We start from the raw sequence: 13,659 nt of genomic DNA on the forward strand, positions 1-13,659 counted from the left end.
CCAGTAAACAAAAGGCTTGATTCCAGTAAACAAACAAACAAACAAACAAACAAACAAACAAACAAACAAACAAACAAACAAACAACAAGAAAAACATTGATTTATTTACTGTTATATCCAGATGATCAAGTAAACAAAAGCATAAATTCAACTGCAATTATAATTATTTTTAGACAGAATATTTGTGTAAATATTGATGCATTTAAATGCGTTATTGCGTTATTCTCGTCCTCGTGCTCAGCAAGGTTGATGTGATGCTCTGCTGTCTATGGTTGCCCCAGGCAGGGAGGTTCTGTGCTGGCCTGGCACTGGCTTTCTGGCTGCTCTGCTGATGTGTTCAGACAAGTCACTGGGCTCAGCGCCAGGCTGAATGCCAACTAGGGTCAAGCTGATATACAAAGCTGATATTAGTCTGTTTGTTTGTTGTGAAAACCAGCTCTGGGTCCTGCACGGCCCCTGCAGAAAACTAAGATCATGACTCCTCACAGCATGAAACAGATGTTGAGATCCAGACCCTGTTTCTGCTAAGTTGCACCATCCAGCCTGCTCTCCACCGGGACCCGGAGAAGCCTAGTCAAACTGATTTTCCATACCTTTGAAGTAAATCCATAACAAACCCGAGGCTGGATCTAAGACATGTTTCTTAAGGTACAGATCTGAACGCGCCAGCTTGGCGTTTTAGTGTGTACTGAACAAACATAGCTTTGAAGAATTACTCTCATACCAGTAACAAAAAAGCATTTTACTCAACTCAATCTGAAATAGGAACAAGATAAATACAGTCAAAGCAACAACAGTGGTGAATGATTTCATGTTTAGATAGATGTACTTAAATAGATGTACTTATCTTCCTAGTCTTCCCCTCACACAAGCACTCTTGATGTAAACGTCCTTCTAGCTAGCAATGAGCGGCTGAGATGAGAGTCTATCCATTTATTTCCAGACGCACATCTTTAAATATGACCAATCTGCTTTTCTTTCCAGTCCTAACTTAACTGCTTCATGTTGAGCTGATTGTTAACAGGTGTTTTTTTTCTTTTTAACTTGAAGATGTTTTATTCATTATTGTCCTTCAGTATTGAACTTGGAGTTGAATATTATTGCAGAATTGTTAACTATCAGCTGACTGAACATGTTGTGTAATGGACAGACAGCATTTCAAGATGTTACATATAGAAGACAATAAAATCATAGTACTGTTACTGAAATAACTGTTGTGATCTGGGAACAATGAAACATGGCTAAAACTAGGTTTAATAGTGTAAAGAAAAATGATAATGAAATGTTTATCAATTTAGTTTGTTTGGACTTCCTGCTTGTTGATTAATTAGAGCTGAATAGACATTTAATTCAGAGAAAATCTGAACAATCAGATGGTCCTTTATGAGCAGGACTTGAAGACAGTGGGGAAGAACTTCCTTTGACCAGAAAGAGACCTCTGGGAAAACCAGGATGCTCGTTACTGTAATAGCCTATCATCTGGTATGTAAGAGCCAGATTGAGAAAAACAATGCATAGCTAAGATTCAATTCAATTCAATTTTATTTATATAGCGCCAAATCACAACAAAAGTCGCCTCAAGGCGCTTCATAGATACAGAGAAAAACCCAACAATCATATCACCCCCTATGAGCAGCACTTTGGCGACAGTGGGAAGGAAAAACTCCCTTTTAACAGGAAGAAACCTCCGGCAGAACCAGGCTCAGGGAGGGGCGGGGCCATCTGCTGCGACCGGTTGGGGTGAGAGAAGGAAGACAGGATAAAGACATGCTGTGGAAGATAAGTACTTATCTTCCACAGCAGAGAAGATACATGTAAGGTTCAACTGAGTGCTGACAGAAATATCTACTAAACTTTTTGTTAGTAAATATGTATACATCGTCATTTCCCTTGGCTAACTATATCGACCGTATAATGTAAGCTAATGAGGTGCTTGTTTTCTGGTGGAAAATGATGCCTTGCTGTTGTGAAACGTAGCGCTTGACTAGTTAACGTATAACCTTAGTATACTGTAACCTGTAAAAAGCTTTATAAGTCAATACATAAATGTTTTGAGGCAAAGTTACTTGATAGAAATTAAAACAAAATTCAATGAACGCTGAGGTTTGGCTCCCTCCATATTCATTTGAATTTAGGCTTTGTTTTGTTGACTCTAAATAAATACCCAGAGGTGTTACCAAGCTGATGGCTGGTGTTTGGGGGAGGTGTGTACAGTGCAGATGACCTCTGTTGTTGTTAGTTCATCACTCTTGCTGTCTTTAACTAAACCCCAAGTTAAATTTTATTGGTTTTAACAACTTATGACCAAACGACAGCACAGATTTAACACACAAGTATAAATTCAATCTGAATGTTAAGTCTGCCACTGAAAAGCAGCTGCGCCTCAGAAAAATGTTTGTGCAACAACAATTCCAACCTTCTTTCCCTCACACACACACACACACACTTCAATATGCACTCATTTATGCATGCTATCACCCACCTTTACCCCCTGCAGTGCTCGTGAAGGATGCACTACCCATACAGCTGCCACTGAGCGGGAGAGCTGGTGAGTGGGAAAATGGGTGGTGTGGAGTAACCCCGCACTGCAAAAGGCCGCTGGGCCATCCTATTGACACCTTAACAACTCCACCACCATCAATCCATCCACAACTTCCCCAACTCCGCCCTCTTGACCGACACCTCACAGGGTGCAGGGTTATTCTGAGCCCAGCTGGGGGATGATAGTGATGATCTTGATGATGAGGATGGGTTGAGTGGTGGTGGTGAGGGAGGGGGTGGGGGGGGGGGGCATTCTCTCCAGCCTGCACCTAGGAGAAGAAGCATCAATTTCGTTAACAAATGCATTACAGTCATCTTTATCTGGTTATCACGGCCACAGCTCCACTCAGCCGAGAGCAAACTGGGAGAGAAAAGAGACCTCCCAGAACGAAAGTGGGGGCGGTGGTGTGGGGGGGTCTACAGTAATCTGTGTAAACACATGGTGGCCTCCCTCCTTTCTTCTAGAATATTAATCAAGTTTCAGACAGGCTTGAGAGGCATGTGTGTTTGCCTGTTGATGTGCATGCATGTGTGGAGATGGCGAGATCTTCTCTATTTGCCATCTCGCTCCGGTGTACGTGCGCGTGCGCGTCATCATCTCATTCTTCCACCAATTCAAGGTGACCGTGCTGGCTGACGCCTGAGGGCCCCTAGGGCACCACTGACAGCTTTAGGTTCTAGTCAGAGATTTGTAGCCCCACCTATCCTTGTCCTCCCACCAGTACCCATAACACATCAGGGCCATAAAATAAAGCCCCACCCCCCACCCCTCCCAGGAGTGATGGCCAAAGAGGTTAAAACAAAAGAGGTGACAGATGAGAGCTGGGGTGGTTACAAAAGACGCTCTCCCCATTTGGGACACGGAGCCTTATGGAGAAAAAAATTTTGACCTTGAAGGTTAAAGGTCAAGAGTCTAAGCAGGTGAGGGGAAAATGAGCTCTGTGGCCTCGGTGTCACGCTTTACAGAGATGCTGCTGTCCCAGGTGCAAACGTCTAGGCATTAGACAAGATGCACACAAATACAGTGCATTATCACTGCGGTGTATAACATATCAACCAATTTCCTAATGATGCCATTGTTGTTTGTCATTATTCCAATTTACACCATTCACATCAAGCCAGCCTTTATACATGGTCCTGTCTTAATATGCACACGTCTGTCCTGCTGTGTGCTGTTGATGGCTGGTTGATGGCCGAAATCCAGTGCAATGACGCTCCCGCGGTAATAGACGTTCCAGCCCTGTATTCCAGCCCTAAACCTAACCTTTTTCCTGACCTTAACCAAGACTGTAATGATGTTAAATAGCGTGTTTCTAAGCAATTTGAAGAAAAAGAGCGAACATGTGTAGATTGAGTCCATACGGTTCTCATATTTCCTCATTTTTCCGAGGTCGTCATTTAGGAACGTGGTGGGTAGCCGAAAACGTAATATGTTGACGATTTGTCACCTAGCGTAAAATGTTACGCTTTGGGAGTGAGAACGTGTTGTAAAAATCATCTAAATCAAATATGGCAAAGCATCAGTTGAAGAAAATCTTCTTGGGAATGTTCAAACAAATTCCTGGGCGACTGCTATTTTTAGATCCCTCTTCTGACATGCACTGTGTGCTGTGAGGTTTCTCCACAGACCTCAGACTGAAAAACAGAGAGCATACAAGGAGAAGGAGCATCCTCATCGCTTTTTCAACATTCACTGGGTTATGCACTTTTAATTAAATTAAATCCTCAGAATGACACTTTTATCAGAGGATTCAACTGTGATCTCATCGCAGTGAGATGCATCAGGCCTTAACTTACCTTAACGTTGCTGTGTGCAGTGCCATCATGTACTGGCTCAGAGTACGCCGAAAATACAGATTTTTTTTAATGCATACAATCTCCACTTGCCACCTGGCCTGATTTTCCTCCTCTTGACTCCCTGTGTCTATTTCCCAAAAATGATATTCACTTGTGGAGATTCAGCATGCATTGCAGAGGTACAACTACAAGAGGACATTACAGGATCTTAAAATAGCAGCAGCGCAGTCCAGGGGTCCACATGAAGATGATCTTGAGTGATCAGCTGAATTTAAATCTCAATTTTTAAGCTGAAAATTGGAGTTTTTCAATTTATTTTCAAGAACTTTTTGCAAGCAGAGTGTGATAAAAAAGTTGATCTACACACACATACACACACACAGCTACATACACACACTTCCTCCCTCCTCCTTTGTTTATGGTGTGAGGGTATCAGCAATCTCGGCCTGCCTTTCACAGGAGCTGAGGGCTGTGCCAGGGAACAGATGGTGGTGGCTAGGCAGGAGGGCAGCAGGGCACAGAGGCAGCGGGCACAGCAAGAACACTGCCAATCCTGTGGCCTTGGCTGGGTGAGAACAAGCAAAATCCTGATGCAGGGTTTTTTTTTTTAAGTGGAACAAACACTGCATTATAATTGTGGTAAGAAAAGTTGCAACAGCAGCACATTCCTGTTGCAAATGGAAGAAAGCCAGTTTCTGTTTTGGTTTTTTTAATGCTGGCAAATTAGCGCATGGTTAGAATTTGCTAATAATAATTTGTGCTAATTTGTTTCCTGATAAAACTGTGTGCACCTAAGAATGCATCGTACCATTTCTATAAGCAGTCACATCATCATTAATCACTAGCACCACAGCTCCACTGGCAGCCACACACGTCCATGCCATTTTCCTCCACCATGTTTGACAGATGATGTTGTATGCTTCGGTCGTGAGCTGTTCCTTTCCTTTCTCTATACTTTTCTCTTCCTATCTGGTACGTTTTATGTTGTGGCTGTTCCCTCTATACAAAGTTTTACAAGAACTACACAGGCTCCATTAGATCATTTCTGGCAAGCTCTAATCAAATTCTCTTATTCTTGAGCTACCACATACAATCAATTCTATGTCCTTCATCTCTTTATCTTTTTTATGGAATAATGAGGGGAAACGTATCAGCTGGAGATCCCTTGAATTCAGTTAAATATAGTTTGACTTTATATATCTATTTCTGTGTGTGTGCATGCATGTATGTGTGTGAGACATTGGTCCATAAGTATCTGGACCAAACCTAAGTGTAACTGGGCCTCTTCCGGGGCGCGGGGGGCCCTCGGGCCTCCGGCCTCTGTGCCTGCGGCTCGGTTCACTCTGGCACAGCTGGCTGCCGGCAGAGCCGGCGGGCATGCCGGTGCAGCCCCCTCTAGCTTCTGCCCGGTGGCTACTGGGTGACCCCTCGTCTGGGGATCCTCAGCCCTTCCCATGAAGGTGGCACGGATGCCCCTCCGGTGGTCCTCCTTGGGCTCTTGCACTCTGGGGCCTCTGGATGTCTGGGGCCTGGATCTCCTCCATGCCTGCTTCATGCCCTGGGGGACGGGGCTATGGCTCTCTACATCCTCTAGCAGACCATTACATGGGGAAACCATTTGAATACAAGCGCGCCGATCCACACAGGTGTGCACACGGGTGTTCACTGTTCGTAGACTTAAATCACACCTTTCTTGGCTGCTACTTCAAAGCACATTGTGCGCTGTCTGTGCTGCACAACAACATTCAATATTTAGTATTTACTGCTGTTTACACTTAGCTAGATTAATGCGATGGTGTTGTGTATAGTATGTTGCTTTGTTTTGTTTTTTTTGCTTGTTTTCTATTCTTTTTCTCTCAACAGGTGATCCCGGAGATATTTTTTCTTCCCCCCTTTCTCACTGTCCCTCTCCCCTTCTGTTTTTCTTTTCCTTCCTCTTTCTTTCTCCCTTTCCTATCCCTCACTCATGTCTGTCCCGTCTGTAACAACTGAAAATAAAATAAATAATAAAAACAAAGGTCGATCAAATGGACCAATACGGCAATGCCATGATGATCCATTTGGCAAAATAAATCCATTGGGTATCCTTGTTGGTCTTCAGACCAACAAGTGTAACTGGGTTTCTTGCAAATGTTTTTAATGAGCTTAACAGCATTAACGAGCAAACAGTGAAATACCCCAGTGGTGTAGCAGAGTCACTTTATCCCCTCAGTGTTTTTCTCATTTTGCTGAAGCGTTCTATTATTTTCCTTTGCATTCAGCATCAGTCTGTGTACACCTACTGCAAGATATACCTTGAACCCTTGCTCATTGTAATCCACCTACTCTTTATAGTTTAGCTTTGTTACTCCATTCATTAATTTTCAGAGTGTCTTTGAATTCAGCCCTGTATAGGTTGATGACTTTAATTTCCATCAAATGATGTGGCACCCTTTCATTTTAACCCTTTAAAGCCGGTCAGAGCAGGCACGCTCCGTTTTGCGTAACTATTTTTAAATCCTGGTAGCACTGCAACCACGTAAGCAAGCACAAAATGCAAAAGGAGTTGTACTTACATCTTATGCCATCAGCTTGTCCTCGGTCACAGTTTCCTTCCACATTAAGCTTTTTAAAAACTGCATAAAAAGCACTTGCAGCAACAAAAACATAATATTCCAGAAACACGCTTTGCTGATCCGATCAGCTGTTTGTAACACTTCCTACTACATCAGCGCAAACTATCGGATGTCCGCCATGACCTGCCCGAAACCGGAAGTGACGTCATTTTGCGGAAATGTAGTTTTTTACCATCAGGCCCTCATGAGCCTATACTGGTGTTTTTAAAAGTTATGTTTGACTTTATGACTTTCTGTGTCGTTTCTGGGATGCTTAGGACTCATATTGCACTGCTGGAAATAGATTATTTTGATGCACATGCTGCTTTTTTGCAAATTTGCACTATAATATTTATTTTCGTTTTTCCTGCAGTATATAAAAATTGGTGTATTTCAAAAATAAAACTATGAAGACACTCAAAATAAATTTCCTGTGGTGGGAAACTATTTTGTGCAACTTTTTTGTATTTACAGTTTTGAGGGATAAGCCTCTTAAATTTCTCTAACTAGAAATATATGTTAAAAAAACAAAAACAATTTTCAGTTTTTTTGTAGTTTATTGCACGTTTTTGCAATTTATGTAATTACTATGCACTTAATGCAGACATACTATTAAAATCTGGGCTATAATGGTTGTATTGATGTATAGCAACTTGAAATGCTCCCAAAAATGGCTCCACAGCATGTAAAAATATAATATAAGCTCTGGCGGACTTGGTTCTATGGTAGGTCTTAAAGGGTTAACACATTACCTAGTCCATATTGGTATAGATGTCCAGCATGATCTTTTTCCCATTGAGATCAAATGTTTTTCAAAGGATTCCTTTAATTTATTTCAGCTGTTTACTGCTTAGAATAAAATCAGCATCTATGCTGCTGTGACATAAGACAACACAGTTTGTGATGGAGTCTGTTGATAGTCTGGGGGGACTGGACACCATCTTTCAAGCTTCCTGAGGGGCTTAATATACATGGGTTTCCATGGAAGCCCTCCGTGACCCTTAGCACACGATCCCTCTGTCTTTTGCTGTCACACAGGCTGATGAAATGTTCTTTAATACCCAATCGACTGTATTGACATCCCCTTGGGTAGCAGGATTCCCCCTCAGGGGTGTAGAGTATTGATTTTGGGGGAATGTGGGTCTGTGGTGCCCTCTTGACATGTCCCCAGTCCCACTGCTATTATTGGAAGATTAGTAGGGCTATTACACCTCTCAGGCCAGATGGATGTGACACTGGTAGGAGTAGCAGTCAGACGACCCTCTATGTGAACTTCTTGGAAGAGAATTAGCTGTAGTCATGGATTTGAATTTGAACTTGTCTATTTGTCTACAGGCATTAAAGAAATATCTTTTAAACCAGTAAAATCAGATCCAATGAAAGAATCAAAAGAAATGCAGATGTCAATAAAGACGTATTAAACAGGACAAAGTCTTTATAATGAGCACATGAAGGAATTGATCTACTTAGCAAAAACTAGTTGAAAAGATATTGAAAAGAAACACTTTCTAATAACTAAACAGCTGAGATTTAGTTAAAATGTGAAAAATATTCATTAATAAGGCATCTAGAAAACAACACCCCCTTATGTCTAAAGTTGTTTGAGAAACAGATTTAATCCATAAATAATAATAATAAAGGTGCAAATTACCAGTCTTGTGCACTGAGCATCACCATGCATGTGTTAGTGAGTGAAAACACTGTAAAACAGCCAGCGAGTGCTCACTGTCTGCAATCATCATACTACTAAAGTTCACCTTAAGTTTGCCTAAGACACGAAGCTGTATCAGTCGAGCAAAAAAACACAAAAATTAAAACAAGAGTGTAATTACATCCACCAAGGACGTAGACTGGGGGAAAAAATTATTTGATCACCTGTTAAATTTGTAAATTTGATCATTTAGGAAGTTTCAGATTTTTATGATAGTTTCATTTTAATGGAGAGACATCGACTATTAACCAAAAATGCAGAACAACACATTGCATAAAAGTTATAAATTGCCTTACATATCATTGACTGAAATAATGTCATGCCAAGTCATGACTCAGTCTTTGATAGAGAAACCCTCGTTTGCAAGCATAGCGTTGAGTGTTTTTCAAGAATAAATGGTTTTAATATTAATATTTATTTATTTAATATTTATTTAGTATTTAATATTTAATTTTGAAATGTAATTGAAATTCTGCTTTCCACATGGAAAGTGCTCATGAAGTATGATAGGTACACTTGATGACTGTGCACATCACATGTGCACATATTGTCATGTTTAAGCAAATGCAAGATTAGGACTCAGCACATGGACGATGGTTTTAATGTGGGACCTTGATCTGATTGCAGAAACACAATTGGCAGCACGGTGGGAGAGGAGAGGCAGAATTAGCTGAGGCCGAGGTAAGTAAGGCTGTAGCTCAGGCGGTAGAGAAGGTCATCTGCTGATTGGAAGGTTGGTAGTTTGATCCCTGCATGCCAAATACCCCTGGACAAGATGTTAACCCTAAGTTGCTCTCCGATGCGTCCATCAGAGTATGAATGGATGTTAGTTAGTAGAAGAAAGTGCTTGTGTGAATGTGGCATGTTGTATTAAGCACACTGAGTACTCTGGGAGAGTAGAAAAGTGCTATATAAGAATCAGTCCATTTACCAACTAAAGACGGAGTGGGCAGAGACTTCCAGGCTGTGGAGCCTACCACTACATGCTGCTGTGTATAGCAGCTGGATAGCATAGTGGTAAGACTGCACGCTGTATCCAGTCTCTAGGCTGGACCCCTCATGCTAACCGAGCCTACCTCGGACATGAGCGAGACACATAAAAAAGAAGCCATACCGGAGGAGGATCCAAATGCAGGACACACAGAAATCATCAAAAGTTAGATGTCTGTGCATGTACACTTTGCTCCTCCTCCTCCTACTTTGCCCTGCTTGGTTTTGTTGTACTGCTGTCATGTGACTCAGCAGCTGCTGCGTAGAGACATGTGGGCTGCAGTGAGCAGAGAGAGAAGCAGTATTCAGTAAAACAAATGAAGAAAGAAAGAAGGAAATCCTTCGCACAGAACAAGACAGTGAGCACAGAAATAGAGGCCATTGGCTACAAAGGAGCATTAGGACCACATTAAGGAAAAAATATAATATTGATTTTTTTTAAGAATAGTATTAAATTAAAAATTAAATCAGATCAGCACTGAGGCGAAAGAGGGATCTAAATGATCCGCAGCCTTTGAATACGGGTTTCCAAAAAATCCAGTTTCAAAACTTAACGAAACTTGTGAAAGGTGTGTTCTGATGTGTGACATCGACAAGAAGCAAAATTAACAAATGTGTGAACAGACTAATCATGAGAAAATATAACAGGAAGTGTCTAAACAGAAAGTCAACATCATCCTTTAAATCATTTCCAGATGGTGCAAAATAATATTGATATGCAAAAACTCCATATGCAGTGCATTTTTATGAACTTTGTGAGAAGGGGAACTTCAGACAATGATCAGACCTGATTCTCATGGCAGTATCCAGATTTCACATGTGAAAACATCAATATATAAAATAAAATAAATTTGATAGACCTAATTACAAATATTTCTTTTTTCTTTATCTCTTTAAATTTACTCAAAAGTAAAGTACTAGTGAAGCTTTAAGGTATAAAAAATTAATTGGATCAGTACATTATTCTGTTCATTTAGCATAACTCAAAAGAGGATTATGTGGTTAAGATGTGAAAAAACATCAAACTTTATGAGTGTTTTAAAAGAGTCGTCATTCCTGCAGATCATCCAAATGTTTAGCTCAAAACTTATTTCCATTATTTGTCCCTCTTTCTTTTGACCTTCCATCACTTGAGATGCTGAACTGGAATAAACTATACCTCAGCTGAAATGGCGATTATTGGCACAGCGCTCTGGACTCTGCACCCTGCCCTGTGGAGCTGGGATGACCTCTACAGGAGGGAGGGAGAGGGGGAGGTGCTCTGTGATTGATTAGCTGGCCTGGGAGGACCACCACTCTCCCACTGGCTAGGGCATATGGAGCTGCGTGTCCTATGGACAGCTGCAACCGCAGCACTTGTCCTTGTTCTATATGTGTGCATGTGAAAGAACGCCGTCTTGTTTTTCCATATTATCTTCTCATCTTATATAACACGTTAGGATCTTTTAGAAAAGTTGCTACAGGTCTGACTTTACTGCCTGATTGAAAAGGAACCAATGGTTGCATATAAATACTCTTTTTTCTTTACTGTTAAAAACTGTCAAAAGGCCGGCCGACAGGATGAATTTATTTCAAGCAGTATTATTACGGTGTGCATAGAAATATCTCTTTCATGTGTTTTAAAATAAATGTTTAAAAATAGTAAACATGCAAATTCAGCCCATTTATTTTTCATTATTGTTTGGTCAATGTCTTTTAATGATAAACTACAGTTTTACAAAAGGATAACTCGCTAAACAAAACTGGTAAATGTAAGTAGATAAAAGTAACTTAAGGCTGATAACATTCGATGGACAATCTTTATGATCTGGTTTGACCCACTCATGTGCATGTTACACACGATAAATACACAGTATTACATCACAAATGTCCACATTTTAAAATAAATTAATATAAACTCATGTGGGAGAAATAAAATGCATAAAACTCTTACAGGTCACGACAATGTTAACATCAGTCAAAGTGATTGTTGGTAGCAGATGAAGTTCTGAAGCTGCTTCCTAAAGAAACATATTAGAAGAACATAAATCTGAGACAAGAGCAGCCACAGATTAAAGGCATAACCTTTATAGGTTAAAGTATCAGTATCTGTGTTGGTATTGGCAAAACTGCTTTTAATTTACTTGGTAGCGGATCGATACCAGAATCTGCAGTATTGCACATCACTAGTTGGTAGTTTGATCTCTGGTTCCTCCAGTCTGCATTCACAGCTCTCTTTAGATCCTTCCCCAACATTTTGTCAGGTTGACTTCTGGACGTGGACTGGGACATTAAAACCTGTTGGTTCTTGTCTTTGTCAGTCAATCTGTTGTAGATTTGCAGGTGTGCTTGGGATTATCGTACTGTGGAAAGTAGGGCTGCTCAATTAACCGAATTTTAATCTCGATTACGATCTGGGCTTTCAACGATCATTAAAAATGACTGAGCCGATTATTAGCCCCTCCCTCGTGCTTTACTCTCGTGCTGCTCCGTGTGACAAATCGAGTGCACCTATCTGCATTTCGAACACGTGTCACAACAATTAAGAGCAGCGGTCCCCAACCTTTTTTGCGCCATGGACCGGTTTAAATGGTAAATGGACTGATTCTTATATAGCGCTTTTCTACTCTCCCGGAGTACTCAAAGCGCTCTATACAACATGTCTCATTCACCCAATCACACCCATTCTCACAAGCACTTTATCTATACTTAGTGCTTTCTAAGTACATTCACACACATTTATACTCCGATGGATGCATCGGAGAGCAAGTTGGGGTTAGTATCTTGCCCAAGGATACTTGACATGCAGACTGGAGGAGCCAGGGATCGAACCACCAACCTTCCGATCAGTAGGTGACCTGCTCTACCTCCTGAGCTACAGCCACCCAGTTTATGCCCGACAATATTTTCACGGACCGGCCTTTAAGGTGTCGCGGATAAATACAACAAAATAAAACTAGTAAAAAAGAAGATTTATTCATAACACACGTGAAAAGACCCAGGAAAACCGCGTAAACGATAAAAACGATAACAAAATAACGCTGAAAACCGATAAAAACCCTGAAAACTATACATTTCACACCTGAGCCTCAACTCTCGCGGCCGGGTACCAAACCACTCACGGACTGGTACCGGTCCGAGGCCCGGGGGTTGGGGACCGCTGATTAAGAGGACCCGAGGGAAGCTCGGAAAGCTAAGCAGAAGTTATTTGGAGAGGAGAGTGACTGCTGTTGGTTGAAAACAGAGGTAAAAAAACATCAGTGGTGTGGAAACATTATGGGTTCGCAGAGTCAGACGTGGATCAAGTAGACACAGTGTGTAAACTTTGCTACGGTGTCGTAGCTGCACCACAGAGCAACACTGCAAAGTTCACTAAACATAGATGTTTACATTTTTCATTTATTTCTTATATTGCAAACATTTGCACTGTTATCAGTATTTGCACTATTTTATATTATTTTTTGACAATCTTTAAAGTCATTATTCAACACATTGTTATTGTTAAATAAATATCAAATAATCGAGATCTCAATTTCAGTGAAAATAATCGTCATTATCATTTTTGCCATAATCGAGCAGCCCTAGTGGAAAGACCTATCTTGGACCAACCTGTCATGGTCCTCCAGTCTACTTTCCCCTACCTTAGTGTCACAGAGAGAACCATGGAGGAGATTCTGTGTCTGCATGGATTAAACTAAAGGACCTGATGACTGTTTTCTCAATAGAGACTGTGGATTAATCCCTGCGTGAAGATTTTGTAAATCGTTAAACTGCAACGTACAGTACATATAAACTCACTTAACCTGCTTTCTGAGTCTATGTTTGAGTCCGTCCTGCCTATTGACCATCACACAACTGTGGGGCTGTCAGACATGATAGCCATCGTCCTGAGATTCTGCAAAGGAGGTGCCAGGTGATAGATACTTTTAAATTTGATGTATCTATCACCTGGCACCTTTTTTAAAATAGGAGAATATGAAGAATAAGTTTTATTTAAAAAAAAAAGATCTATTTTTCATTGCTATATTTAAATTTATGTTTTGTGCA

The sequence above is a fragment of the Neolamprologus multifasciatus genome, chromosome 14 (genome assembly GCF_963576455.1).
Source record: "Neolamprologus multifasciatus chromosome 14, fNeoMul1.2, whole genome shotgun sequence".
Taxonomy (NCBI): Eukaryota; Metazoa; Chordata; class Actinopteri; order Cichliformes; family Cichlidae; genus Neolamprologus; species Neolamprologus multifasciatus.